Raw genomic sequence first — 15415 nt, 5'->3', positions numbered from 1 at the left:
AACCAAAAGTGGATAAACTTATGTTCAGAAATTAATGATTTAGTATTTTATCTTGTTTAGAAAATGATTCAGATATTCAATGAAATTCATTCATTTGGTTTTACTTAGCAAAACTCTAAAGTTGTGAGTTACCAAAAAAAAAAATTTAGAGAAACTAATTTTTTAAGCACACCTAGCATAGAGCATAATTATTGCACTTAAAAACTATCCCATTTCAATTCATATCTCTAAATAATTTTGTTCCAGACAATTAGGTTTAGCTTACTCACACAAACTTTATGAGAAGTTTGAGAAAGTCAGTCATCATCTCAAGTGAATGCTCTTGCTGACAAATTTTATGATAGAGATAACATGAACGCATTTGACTAATAAGCCCATGTAGAGTAAGAGTGGTATGTTTGCATTCTATTCAACGTTGATAACTTTAAGACATGCCTGTATTAAACCAACAAACTTAAACTAGCTTTTATTATCATAGATTATCCCAGATCACATAAACTTGAAAAACATTTGGGTTAGTTTACTTAGTTTATATAAGTGCTTATTTTTTCCTTATGCCAATTAAATAGAGCTCTTTACAAATTAATTTTGGCAATACCTTCTGGAGGTAGAAATATATCATAGACATTCATAGACATGCATAAACAGACAAAGATCTTATTGGTGTAGTTAAAAAAAAAAATGCTAGCCATGCTCAGGTACAAAACTCAAAAGAATAGTTGGGTCCAAATTGTGTTTCTGGAAGATGAGCTGTTATGGTCACCTGCTCAGATGGCCAAAGTAATTTGCTAAAGATTTTTATTTTTATGCTGTAAGAATCCTTTTGGAGCTGTTTTTGAAGTCATTTTGTCTTTAAAGCTTCTGCATACGAATCAAAAAATGCATTCCATTGTCTCTGAGATGTTTGGGATCCTCTCTTCTAAGGTATTTCTTAAGATAGATTTATATAGGTCAAAGCTTCCCCAGAATGGCCATTAGAGTTACAAATTATCCACAAGTTCACCCAGTTTTCCAGAATAGCACAAGACCTTGTTCTTTTTTTTTTTTTTTACATCTATTTATTTTTTGAGAGACATAGAGAGACAGAGCACAAGTTGGGGAGGGGCAGAGAGAGAAGGAGACACAGAATCCGAAGCAGACTCCAGGCTCTGAGCTGTCAGCACAGAGCCCAATGTGGGGCTCAAACTCAGGAACCATGAGATCATGACCTGAGCCGAAGTTGGCCACATAACCGACTGAGCCACCCAGGCACCCCATACAAGAGCTTGTTCTAAGGACTAGGTGGAATCTATCGGACTCCCTAAAACATCTTAAATATGAGTGGCCCTGTTTTCCAACAGCTGTTCTAAAACACCAGAAATCAGGTGTTTCCCTCATTTTGAACAGGATGGGTGGCTTACCAAGAAGCTTCATAGAAACAAAAAAAGATCCAGGTAAAGTTGGAGAGCTCAACCAAAGGAAGGGGAAGTCTCCAAGAGGAGACCTACCAAATGGAAAGGGAAAAGAGAACTCAAGGAAACAGAGAATGCAATGAGCTTAAGTGGGTACTGCACTCGAGTCCATGGGTCATTGGTTCCTCAGGGGTTCATTTCCTTTCGATCCCATTTCGGACATCATATAATGTTAATCTTAAGAATAAAATGGCCAGTTATTTTATCAGCAAAATGAATTTATTCAGGAAGAGCAAAGGTCAATTCAGGAAATGCAGACTGGTGAACCATAGGCAAGTCCAGAAAATGAAGGAGAGGAGCACTCTTTGGTAAAGAAAAGGGGGGAGCTGGGAGGGACTGTTTAGAATGCAAATCCATTAGAGAAGAACAAGAGTGGTGGTGGCTTCTCATTGGCTGAGTGTAGCAGTTTGTCATTGGCTGGGCTGTTGCCGGGCCAGAAGAAAATCTTTCTCCTAGTAGGGTACGTAGGATAAGCTTATTCCAGTTGGAGCTTGTGAATGGTGGCAGGTAGTGGTGTAAGAGAGCCACCCCTTCAGGACTTCCCAGCTTGATTTGAAGTGAAGTTTCCTTTACACATTTTCACAACCAGTCTCTCAGGTAGTCTTCCTTCCTGTACCCCATATCATTATGCTCATCCGTTATCCTAATTTCTAAAATCTCTGTAGCACTCAAGGATTCAGTTGAGAACATATTATTTTAAATATTGACTATTTGTTGCTTTTTAATATTTGTCATACTATTTTCTATATGTATATGTTGTCTCTTTTAACTAGATTTTTAAAACTTTGAATGTCAGAATTCAGTAGACATTCAATTAGTTCTTTTTTTAGATGATCCACTCATGTGAATTACAAGAAAGTGATAAGGACTTAAGAGTCTAGTTTGGAAGGAGCTCCCGGGTCCAAACCATATCAGGCCAGGCCTCTATGTTTTGTTCTTTCAGAACCTGGACCAAATGTTGGCCATTAAAGAAGAAAGCATATTTCACTTGCTTACTGTGAAGCACAGTGTGACTTTAAGTGATTAGGATGGTGAGCAAAATACCCTACCTAAGAAAATAAGGAAAGCTGAGATTTGGCCAGACATCCAGCCACCTCAATTCACCATTTAAGTGAAATGCAGGTCACTGGAGAATTCACTGCTCCTGATTGCTTATAATTGTTGCCTCCCTTTCTTATAGTTTCGCACTGTGGGTTTTCAATATGAACAGTTTCCATCAGGGCTTGCAGTCGAATGCTCTAGGTAGAGAAGTTCCTCTTAACACAACTCAAGAGATTTTTATTGGCACTTCCATGAATGCCATATTATCTATTTGCAGATGTGTGTAACAAGCACAATCAACAGTCAACTCAGCCCCAAGTTCCAAGATAGGCTGCTTAAGGCTTAGGTTTGGTTGCCAGGAGGAATTACATCATTGATTCAACCCGTCTGTGTGTTTGTCTGTAATTATTTCTACTCACAGTTCTTTTATTTCTAGTTCCATAAAAACAGTATAAATGAAGGATTAATTGGAAATACTGACGTGTAGATGTCAACATGGTTTTCTAGGACACCCTTTTACCTCTTGATCTTTATGCATTAATACATGGGCAGCATTTGGGGCGGTGCCTGGTCCACAAGAAGCATTCCATAAGTGTTAATCATCATCATTATTATTGTGGTTGTTACTGAAAATAGAAGTGGAAAACAACATATCTGGTGGTAAACATGTATGTGCAGTATCGCTGTGTGAGTGCCTGTGAGTGTGTATGTGTGCCATCTACACTGTGGCCTCAATGAAATTCTTTCCAAAACACAAGTCTCATCAAAACACAAGTCTCATCAAGTCACCTGTTTCCTCTTTTCCTCTACCCACACTACTTATTCTGCCACTTAAATGAATGTGTGGCTTCTTAAATATGGAGCCAAAGCCTGCATTTCTTTGAGTGGTTTGTCAGGATCTAGAGGATCAGGTCCCTTGGTGCATTTCAAACCTCATAGCTTGTCACTTCTCAGAAGTCTGCATCCCTGAGTCAGCACTGTCCAATAGAATATTCTGTAGTGATGGAAATGTTCTGTAACTGCATTGTCCAATAAAGTAGCCACTAGCCATACAGGACTATGGAGCATTTGAAGTACAGCTAGTATAACTGAAAAAAAAAACCCATTTTAGATTTTAATTAGTTTACACTGAAATTTAAATAGCCATATGTTGGGCAGCATGGCTCCAGATCCTGTTTTTACTTGCTTCTCTGGCACAACTATCTTGTGTGACTCAAATGTCCTATCTTTCTACCTTCTTCTTCTACATATATACTTCCATGTCTCACCTCAGTGATGCACAAGTACCTTCCTTGACTTCCAGAGAAGTTAATTTTTTTTTTCTTTATGTTCCTTCTAGGGCTGGACTCATGCTTTTATTAGAAAGCAAGCATTCCATCACTGTAATTATTTTGCTATGTGCCCACCTCCCCAGCAGACTATGAACCTGAAAGGAATCCTCTGTTATTGCCCCATGCCTACCACAGTGCCTGGCACATAACAAGCACTCCATACGTGTTTGAATGTTGGATTGGGTGAATATAGTGAGGCCAATGGATGAAACCAATCCCTTTAAGATGCGGTAGAAAATTAAATGTGTGGCCCACTCAGCTTGTTACTGCTGCTACTATCATCATCATCATCATCATCATCATGACACGGGGCAGGTTTAAACATATTAGAAAAACAACAGAGAAGAGCCTCTAGCTGGTCAGCCACTCTTACCTCTACCACAAATATGGTAGATATCCAAGAGACCAAAAAAGCAGCGTATATCTTGTATTAGTTAACCTGACCTCCCCTCCCTCCCACCTCCCCGGTTCGAATTGCATTGCCTTAGCACTCAGGATGCCATGGCCAGATGAAATTTGGCCCAAGTCATATTGTAAGCAGATGCAAACATATGCCACTGATTGCAAAAAAATTAAATTTAGTTACTGTTTGGATGGGGAAGCCTAAGCCGCGATTCACTTATTTCGGAATTGAGTGCATTGTGATGGGTTAGCCATCTGTCCCACATGTGAGACGTTCAGCTCACATATACTTGTGGCACTGATACTGGCTGGTGGTGTTGGCCAAAGCCAAAGTGAATGCAAATGTTTCATGTTCACAAACAGAAATTGATTTAGAGGTAGCTGCTCGGTCCTCCCTCCCTTCTTCCTTCCCTCCAACCCTCCCTGGCCTGCCCACTTTCCTCCCAATTCTTCAGGCTTTGCAAAATAAAAGCGAGGCTAGTAGAGTGTAATGGCTCAGCTTTAACTTCCTTATTCCGAGGAAACTCCCTAGGTCAATTTCAGTCCCTTTCACACATCCTCCTCTGACTTTGAAGACAGAGCACCACCCCCTCCATCTCTGAAGCTGGGCAATGGCCCTTTTTTGTTTTCATGCACTGAAAATAAAGTGTTCACATGAGCTCATTTACTGAGAGTGGAGTTGGCAGTCTTATCAGGAGAAGAGAAAGGAGCTCTGAAGATGAAAAGCTCTCGCAGTGACAGAAGTCTTTATTACTTTGGGCAGTAATGGAATGTGGTATACACAGAGTAAAGTGACGGCTACCTAGAGCATTTAGGGAAAACTAGAGCAGTAATCGTGTTTTATGTTGTTCCTCATCTGGCTTTCTCGGGAAGCCGCTTGACCCCAGGGATGGGGCTTGTATAGGTTGGAAGCAATGTAAAAATGTGTGTTCTTCTCCAGAGAAAACGGAGCTGCGGGTAATCCCCGATTGCTCTCTGAATTGACTTTGGGGCAGCACACGTCAACACAATGCATATGAAACATGGCAATAAACCTTTGCCTTTCCACCTACACAACTGAAACATCCAACTTGTTGCAGGTTTTTACTTCGAATGTGCTACCATTTTCTACCAAAATTATGCAGAGAAGAAATTCTATTAACGTTTTGTAGAAGTGTTTTCATAATCTAGTGTTGTAGAAAATAAAATCGTCTCTTGATCCCAAGGGCTTTGAGGCAGCTTAAGCAGAAATTCAGCATTCTAAATAATCAGAAGTTGGGAGAAAATAGGCAGGAATGCCCTTAGCTTTTTCTCTGAGTTGTACTTGAATAGACAGCTAATTAGGCTCTCTCAAAATTTATTTGTCTCCAGAAAAAGAGGAAAGGTGCTAAAAGCATAATAGAAATGAAATCTGTGCTGCACCCTTTCCAGGAAATTGACATTTTATGCATTTGACATTTGACACTTGATACTAGCAGTTTATTTTTTAAACTATTTGAAGTTTAATTTTCTGAAATAATTTAAACAAGTTCTTATTGTGCATGCTTCTTAATGCATTTCCTGGACTATGTTTTATCAAATGGGAAATAAATACGCTCAATTGTGATTGATTATGTTAGACTATAGCAGTAGGACCACATCAGTTTCCTGTTTCTCTGTGGATCGGGCCCTGTCATTTTTGAGTGAACCTGAGTTCTTAAAGTAATGAGAACTGAATGCCATGAGGACTCAAGAATTTTAGACACCCGGTAAGCCTACCCAGGTACTAATATTAACCCTAAAAAAAAAAAAAGCCATGTGTTCTATCATTAAACATTGTTTAATGTGCTATATAGTAATGTTTTAACCATATTAGTTTCTCTTTTTCAAATATTTGTCTAGAAAGAAGTATCCTTCATCTCTCTTAGAAGGAAAGGAGATAGATTTCCATCCCGCACAAGTACTTGCAGGAGTTTTCCTAGAGGAGTTGATGGGATCATTACCTCTACCCACAGTCTCCTGTCTGCAGGATGGATTCAGTGATTGCCACTTGTGACGTGACAGATGCTAGAAATATCCCAGGTCTCAAAACGTCTTCTCTATCAAGACACTGCTGAGTGCAGAAACTCAACCCAGAAAGACTTATTTTCTTTGCATTGCCGTGGTTTCCTTTGCGTGGTCATCCTTCCCAGGAAGGAGTAACGTGAAGGCCAGTAGAGAATTAACTGTTACTGAGGGTCTCTTGTGTGCCAGATATGGAGCTAGGCTTGTAGAAATGTTTTTCTGATTCCTCATGCTAACTCCACAGGAAAGGAGGAGAATGATCTTCGGAGGTGTTAATGAATTGTGCATAAGTCACACAGCAAGAAAGTGTTAGAGCTGTGTGATTCTAGCAAAATCCAATCATTTTTTCCACTTCATTTTACTGTGGCCTGAGGGATCGATCAGATCTCATTAGTTGGTTCCAGAATGCTTAGTGATCTGGTTAGCTGACAGGATGGAGGTAGGGGACCAACTTTGAAAGGTGGGAGGGACGGAAGACAGTTTCTGAAGGTTTTCCTTCTAGATTGGATAGCTGGCTACAAAATAGGGCTGATGGAACCATTGAGCAGATAAATTCGCATGGACATTTTGCTACCCATGGAATATTCTAACTGGAGATAGTATTCAAAGAGGTATAAATAATTGTCTCTAAATAGGCAGGGTAGAAATTTGAAAAACTAAAACAAAGTCTAACACATAGTAAAGTGTATCAGATATGCAAATGTTATTATGAGTAATAACTAGCATTTTTTGGTAATAGAAACAAATTATCTCATTTGGTATCACGTGTCCGGGAGGCGCATACGGTTATTATGGCCATTTTATAAATAAGCAAGCTAAGGCCCAACAAGAGATAAATCACACATCTGGGAAATGATGGCGCAGGGATTTGATCCTGTCTTATAAATTTAAAGTCACTGTGCCACTCTTAAGTGCTTCCTTACCCCAATTATATAAGGATTCCCTGTGTTTCAGGATTCATACTACTATTAAGATTCAGTCAGTATGAGTGAAATAAATCCTAGAATTATTCACTGGGAATTTATTCAAGCATATATATATAGTTCCTTTTGATTTCAAATCTGTTAACTCCATCAAACTAGATAACTATCCAAACTTTACAAAGGCATACAAAGTGGTAGACTTGTAATTAGTTGGATTTTTAAAGTAATAATTAGAATGCAGGTAGTTATTTACAATTGGCCATTATCAGAATCCAATCTTCTCTACAGTGGTTGGCCCAATTGTCATGGATGTTCCGGTTCAAGAAGGCAGAGCTGGGGTATGAAGGAGGGCCAGTGTCAGTGTTGGGATTGTCTTTTTAATGTCCAGAAAACAATGGGTCTATATTTCCATTTAATTAAAACACTAACATTGTGCCTCAAATATATGGAATTCACCAACAATTATAATTGATTTTGTTCATTTTCTTTATTTCTTTCCTTTTTTTTAAAGAAAATCACAATTAAACAATAAAGGACTGTCCATTTTAGTTACAAAGCTAAGTAGCAATGGAAGAGAAGATCGATTACTGTGTCCTTCCATACGTTAATTGAGATGGCATAGGGACCATTATTCATTCACATTGAGCAACCTGAACAATACCAACTTCTTTCAGTGGCAATTCTTTGTCTAATTGATTTATTCTGTTTTATAATGCTGAAATGCAGATAGTCCTTTGGATATATGATGCTGATGTCAGAGTGCTCACTTTAATCCACAAACAATGGATTGAATTTGCCTCAGTTTCCTCATTTGTAAAATGGGAAATATAGCAATACCTGTCTCTCAGAGTGGACTTGACAATCAAAAGAGGTAAGCTAGGTGAAGTGCTTCAACCAAAAAGTAATACACAAATGGTCTTCGAATTGTTACCTCTGACAGCTTTTACCAAGATGGATGCACCATCCTGAAATCACACCTACTCCAATGTCATTAAAATCTATTGAAAATACAGGTTCAGGAGGTAGAAAAAGAAATGGAAATCTATTGGAGGATAAATATTGTTTCCTGGTAACACTAACCACTAGAATCTGGGGAAGGGAGAGATGAGGAAAAAGAGGGTAAGACAGAAGAGAGAGTGAGCCATATTGAAGGAACTAAAAATTAAAAAAAAAAAGAAAACTCAAGGGATTACTGAAAATTCCAAGAGTAATATATTTCCACTGACAAGAACTATAGGTTTATAATTAAATTTGAATTTTTTTCTTGACTGTCATAACTAGGAATGTTGAAGATCTGGGGCCAGTTATTTTGTAGAATCTTCTTCGATTTGGGTTATTATGTTTCTTCATGATTAGATTCAGCGTACGCAGCTTTGACAGGAACATCACAGAAGTGATATCACAATTTCATTACATCAATCAGGTGGCACGTGGTTTCCCCTTGTCTCATTACTGATGACATTAGGTTGGCCACTTGTTGAGGGTATCCACCAGGCTTCTCCACGATAAGGATAAGGTTGCCCTTTTCTGCTTTGAGAGTAATAAGAACTATATGAGGTGATAATCTGATACTATATAGATGTTCCATTCTTCATCCAACCTGCATATTATTCATTTATTTATTTATGTCAGCATGGATTCATGGGTTCCTCTTTCATTCAGTGAGTTATACCCCATTGCTGTCATTATTTATGTGATGCTCAAACTGTCTCAGACTCATCCAGTGGGGTTGAGGGGGATGCTCTTCAAGATGGCTTCTTGTGAGTTACTGATATGTTGCTGCCATTCTTGGTTCACTTCTGTGCTTTTCTGGCCCAAAAGGACAATCCAGGTTTATTTTCTACTTTCTGTGTCATGGACAGAGCTAAGAAGCTTTAGTTCTTTGTGGTATAGAATGGTCCTAAGAAACCGAGATCTAGACACTATTGCTATTGGGTTTTCTAACACCAAGAACCAGTCTTCTGATTCTCCAGACACCACCTAGGTGTCCAGCAATTCACTTCAGTTCTGCCTCCATCTTTCTGGAGTTAGCATCAGATTTGACATGTTAAGGGCTCAATCACACAAAACTACTTTACTTTATATGCCCATCACAAGTTCCAGGCTACCCATACTTTTGACCAACTGGCTATAAATGGGATGTTCTCACACTCCTGTTCCTTAGGTTTTATAATTTGCTAGAATGGCTCCTAGAACTCAGAAGAAACTTCACTTATTATCAGTGATTATTATAAAGGACATACTTGGAGACTAGTCAAAGGAAGATATGTATAGGGCAAAGTATGTGGGAGATTCTAAAGCTTCCATGCCCTTTCTGGGAACACCATCCCCCTACTTCAGTGTGTTCACCAACTTTGGAAGCTTGGTGGTTCAGTCAGTCTTCAGTCCCTGTCCCCTTCCTGGAGATTGAAAATTCCAAGCTTCTAATAACGGCTTGGTCTTTCTGGTGACCAAGCGTAATCCTGAAGTTTACCTGGGGCTTGCCAAGAGTCTCCTTATTAGAACTTAAGAGGCTCCTATCACTCTTATTTATCACTCAGACAATTCCAAGAGTTTTAGGAACTGTGTGCAGAGAATAAGAACAATGAGTAAATATCTTTGTATAATACCACAGGTATTGTTTGATTGTTTGTATAAATGGAATATCATCTTACCACAGGGTAATGGTCACGTGTCAGTAAAGCTTAAGCTTTAGAAGGTCACATGTCAATAAAACATAAGCTTTAGGAGACAATAGAAGGAACATATATTTAGTCTTTAGTTACTGAATATGAGTCTATCTGTGATGCTGTGTTGTGGCTCATACTCTCTTGTGGGAAATAAGGTTGGGTTTGTTGTTCTCATGTTACACTTCCACACTCCATAATAAGATGTCAGGCTATATTGTGTGTATTTAAAGACTTGAAATCACAGAATAATATTCAGTCTTTTGTTTAGAAGCTGGTTCCCTCTTCCAGTTTCCCCATTTCGCCAAGAGCAAAATTTCCTTTAGGATCTAATTTTGGCACTTCCTTTGAACTTTGTCTTCTTTTCTTCTCTCACATATTCAGTGGTGAGTCTTGTGGATTGCTGCCTTTCACTTTGTTCCCATTGACTGCAAGTCCTGGGGGTGGGGAGAACATGGAGGTGGGAGGATCAATGAGTGAGTTATCTGCTTTCCTTTTATTTATTTCTTTTTCTATTTTTTCTTCTTAAAAAAATTTTTTTTAGAGTTTTGGAAAGTATATGCTATATGTGTATTATACATATAAATACACACACACACACACACACACACACACACACACACACACACACACATATGTAACTTAGAATTACAAAACCAAGTCCAAGATCTTGGTTACAAGTTGCTTAGCTCTGAGCCTACAAACTGGAGATAGTAATCCTATACCCACAGCACTGAGTTATAAGAATTAAATGAGATGATCTATATGAAAGTGCTTGGTAAACATTAATAATTCACTTGGATGCTTTTACTTACTGTATTCCAAAGTCTTTGAAATAGAGGTGATTGTGCTCCTTCCAGCAGCACATATACTGAAATAGAGGTGATTAATGTATTTGAGATGTCTGGAACTTAAAGGCATTGAAATTATAGTTATTTATTTTTGTTTCCTATAAAGCAATGCCAGACTTAATTCACAATGATAAATTTATTAATAGAAACGGTCCCAAATGCCTTGGTTGTTTTTTGTTTTTGTTTGTTTTGTTTTGTTTTGTTTTGGTTTGGGTTTTGGTATTGTTGTTTAACGTGGTAGTTCCTTACTCTCGGGTCTTCACTTATTAAACGTTATGGAAGGAACAGTAACCCAAGGATACGAAAGAATTAACAGCAGTGTAATCTGCAAGCTTGCCTAACTTAAATAGTACTGATTTCATGTGCTAAAAACCCTAACAATCCGTGGGCATCCATCAAATTAAACCACTAGATTGAAAATAAAGGTGAAATCACAGGTATAATGCACTTATTTATTGATATTGGTTCAAATTAATTGATGATTGAGCATTAGCCAGGGTGAGCCCATGTTAAGTAGTATGCCCATAAGATACGGAGGAATTCACACAACTATCTGTGATATATTTGATACTCATTTCAGATTTATACTGTTGCTGCTAAAATGGCATTTCACTCTGTGCAGAGCTCATGCAGTTTCAAAAGATGTTTAATGTAAAATTAGGATTAATGGCTCAATGTAACCTTTCCAAATAGAGTCATGCTTAGGAAATGAACACACCTCAGCAATAACATACTGCTTGCATGAACGCTAATTCTCGTGTATTATGTCCAGAGTAAGCCTGTAGGCTATCCCTGCTTTAAAAAGGTTTATTACTAAAGGAGGGGAAACTATACGTGTTTCTTGCTGCACAGTGCTTTTCTTGCAGATTCCTTTTCTTTTGTTTCTTTTGGAATAGTTTTATTTAAAAATATGAATTATTTTTGTGAAATTCTAAACATAAATGCTTTTATAAGAGCGGGAAGGGAGGCAAGCCTTCTCTTGTGACAATTATTGTCCTTATTTTTTTATTTATTCATTTTTGGGTTAATTTAGTCTGGCTAAAATTACATACATATTCATGTTCTTAATAAGAACAAAGCTTTACTCTTGGTTATTTTCCATAAATTTGTCCTCATAAGCAATTTGATAGACATGTACTTTAACTACTAGAATACAAGTTCACAGTGAATCCATAGAACTTGGTTTCAGATCTGTAATTCATTAACTCCGTCTCCAAAGGTCCAAATGCTTCTTTATCAGATTACAGTAAAATTGCTACTGCTTTCTTTTGAAGTTTCAGTGTGGGCACATATTGTCATCGAGGGGTAGATTGTCTGTTACTAAATGTGTTAGGATTATGAATGTCATTTCATTTTGGTCCGAAACATTGATTTGAAACAAAATTAGGGATGACAAAATGAGTTATAATTTTTCAAAAAAGATTTTTTTACTCAGAATTCCATGGAATATATGTCTACCTGTTTTATGATAAATATACCGTTATTATATACTTACATTGCCAGTTTATCATATATGTATACACACACATACACACACACACACACACGAGATTTATAATACCCATTCATATTGAAGTACTAATAATGTGATGCTTTTTATTAAACTTTCAGTTATCATATGGGATTGATTGGACATCAGACACAGGAGACTTAAGTAGGACAAAATATCTCAAGTATATGGAGGTGCTAATAAAGGAAGATTTTGGAAACCCAAAAGTTAACTAAGGTTATCAACTTCTTAGACAAGTAGAACTTGACATAAAGTTCACTGTGATTTCACTTAATAGTTTTATCATTATTATATATATGTATTCATTTATATTTATTATGTAAATAATTTATTATATTTATAATATAATACATATAATTATAATTATATATTTAAATGTTTATTTATATTATATTATTATATATTACATTTTAAAAATAATTAACACATCCTTTTAATGGCCAAAATTAATGCACCTTTTAACTTTGCCACTAATGTACTTTAAAAGAAAGCATTAACTGTTGGTTTTCAAAATGATGTTATTTCATCTATGGCAAAAATATCTTTGGAAGTCGTTATTTTAAAATATTTTTAAAGTATTTTTTATTCCAGATGCCTGGAGAGATTGTGCTGAACTTTTTGGTAAGGAAGCTGAAACCCAAGTAGTTTCAGAAACTAGCCTTATGCCAAAAAGGAAACTAGAAAAGTTGTAACGATTTCAGTTTTTAATTTAAAGAATCGTTACTCTGGTTGTGAATTATCATTTGTATATATTCACATTTCCTTAAAGGAAAAATGCAGTATTGGTACTGTGATTTCTTCAAAAGTATAAGGACTTTTTAAATATTAAAGAGTTAGCTTGATTTTTATGTATTTTCATTGGATTCAATTGTTGGGAATGAGAAAGCTTATATAATCGGTCCTATATTTCTATTTCTATTGCATTATTCGATAGCAACATGTTATTCAAAAACAATGTTACTTACACACAACTATAAGACATTTCTTGACATTGTTTGGAATAATTAATACCCTACTTGTAAAAGGTTCTTTTTTCTCAAATATCAGATTTCTTCCCCCATTTACTTATTCAGTGAATGTTTTAGGATTTATTTACTTCCTTATTCAGTCCTAACTTGATTTCAAGAGAAATTTTACAATTAGGTATTCTAAATGCAGATTTGGCCCTCCCTAAGAAGGCAACATATGATTTAAATTGATATATACAATATTTGATGTACCCATGCTAAATACTTTGCATGAAAATTCAGAACATGTTAGCAGTTTATTAAATGTGATTATGTAGATTTACAGAGCTCATGCCATATTCTTTATTTTCCCATTTTAAGTATATTTCAATCTTGAAAAAAAAAAATCCATAACAAGTACCAGCGAAACATTAAAAATACCAAGTAGTATTTTTTGTAGGTATTTTTTTCACATTAATACCAGGCCACTATCATATCTTATTTAATTTTTAAACATTTTCTCAATTTGGGACTGAATATGTGCTGATAGATTAATTGAATTCTCATTTTGTTAGAACCAATAATTAAAATAATTCCAGTTACTTTTATTTTCATCCTTATTAACAATGGACTTTTACTGAACATTTTTTGTACCATGAGATCTGGAACATTTTAACATGGTCCGGTATTTAACACACAATTGGTCTTAAAACAACTTCATCACATGTTGATATTCTTGAGTCATGCCTTCAACAATAATAAATAAATCATATTATGGACGGATATGTAGAGAATTATAGAGCAGAGTTCTATTTTCCCCATCTTAATACTAAGCTAATAGTACTTGTCTTTCTTTTTTTTTTTTATAAGTAGCAACTGAGACATATGTAGAAACAATGTGAAAATTTTAAAAGGATATGCAAATTTTTTATGATTGCTGGGAGATTATTTGGAATTTGAAATAATTTGAATAGTGGCTATTCACAGAATGTTCCTGAGTTTACTGATGTATTTATGTTTTCTCAACTGTAACGTAAAAGTTCTTAAAAACAAAGTACACTGATTTACAAAAACTATAATTTCATTGGGGCACCCGGGTGGCTCATATGGTTGAGCATCCAACTGTGGTTCAGGTCATTATCTCACGGTTTGTGAGTTCAAGCCCTGCATCAGGCTGTGTGCTGACAGCTTGGAGCCTGGAGCCTGCTTCCGATTCTGTATCTCCCTCTCTCTCTGCCCCTCCCCCGCTCATGCTCTGTCTTTCTCTCTCAAAAAATAAGTAAATTTTTTTTAAAATTAAAAAAATACGTATATATAATTTAATTTAGAAAGATTTGATCAGTCCTTACATAGATACATAATGCATATGTATGTGTATCAGTGTGTATGAATATATATAAATTTAAATTGGTTGGGCAGACAGGAGAAGTAATGGAGAACGAGGGGGAGAATGACTTCTGTTTCTCCTCCCAAACACATTGGCCGTGTTGACGGTCTCCCTTAGGGTGTGCTTAAATGCATGAGGTAACTAAGATAAGACTATCCAAAACTTTTTTAGAAATCAAAATATCATATGTTTTCCAGTCTCAACATTGGGATGGAAATTTTATTATGATGTTAAAGTCTACTCCTCCCACCCACAGATAAGTAAGTAAGTAAATAAATAAATATAAACGTAAAATAAAGTCTACTCCCAGGCTGCTTGATGGGCCACCTGCTGTGCTTTCTTAACCTACTGTGTGATGACTTAGTTTCAATTTCTTTGTCTTTCATTTCATATCATTTCCCCCAGTATTTCCTGAATGCTGAGAGGGCCACCAGGAAGCCCCTGGAGAGGAAAGGGACATCTCATGCTGCCTGACGGCAACCTTCCTGACTGATCAGGACACTGTGATGATAAGTTCCAGGGAATTTCTGTCTTTTCTCTTGATGGCAGCAGAGATGAGATGGCCGCTTTGAAAAGCGACCTTCTGGAATTCATACTACTAGAAGCAGCCAGAGGTCCATGTTGCTGGAATGGCTTGATATAATAGGGGTTATGGAGTACCATTTAGTTCCTCAGATGTACACATTTGGCTTTCCTCTGTTAAAAATGAGTCTGGGGCCTCATAAAAATGAGTCAAGAGCCTCTGACTCTTAACTTCGGCTCGGGTCATCGTCTTCATGGTTTGTGGGATCGAACCCCATGTCGGGCTCCATGCTGGCAGCATGGAGCCTGCTTGGGATTCTCTGCCCCTCTCGCCTGCTTGTGTTCTCTCTCTCTCTCTCTCT

General features: G+C 36.8%; 1 protein-coding gene across 6 annotated transcripts in view; it reads left to right on the top strand.

Moving 5' to 3' along the window:
• ESRRG (estrogen related receptor gamma) overlaps nucleotides 1-15415 on the top strand; it is a 625896-nt gene that overhangs the window by 529986 nt on the left and 80495 nt on the right. The gene's annotated exons all lie outside the window — the stretch shown is intronic.

Source organism: Panthera onca, chromosome F1, assembly GCF_046562875.1.
Source record: "Panthera onca isolate mPanOnc1 chromosome F1, mPanOnc1 haplotype 2, whole genome shotgun sequence".
NCBI classification, from domain to species: domain Eukaryota; kingdom Metazoa; phylum Chordata; class Mammalia; order Carnivora; family Felidae; genus Panthera; species Panthera onca.
This window is presented reverse-complemented; position numbering and strand designations above follow the sequence as displayed.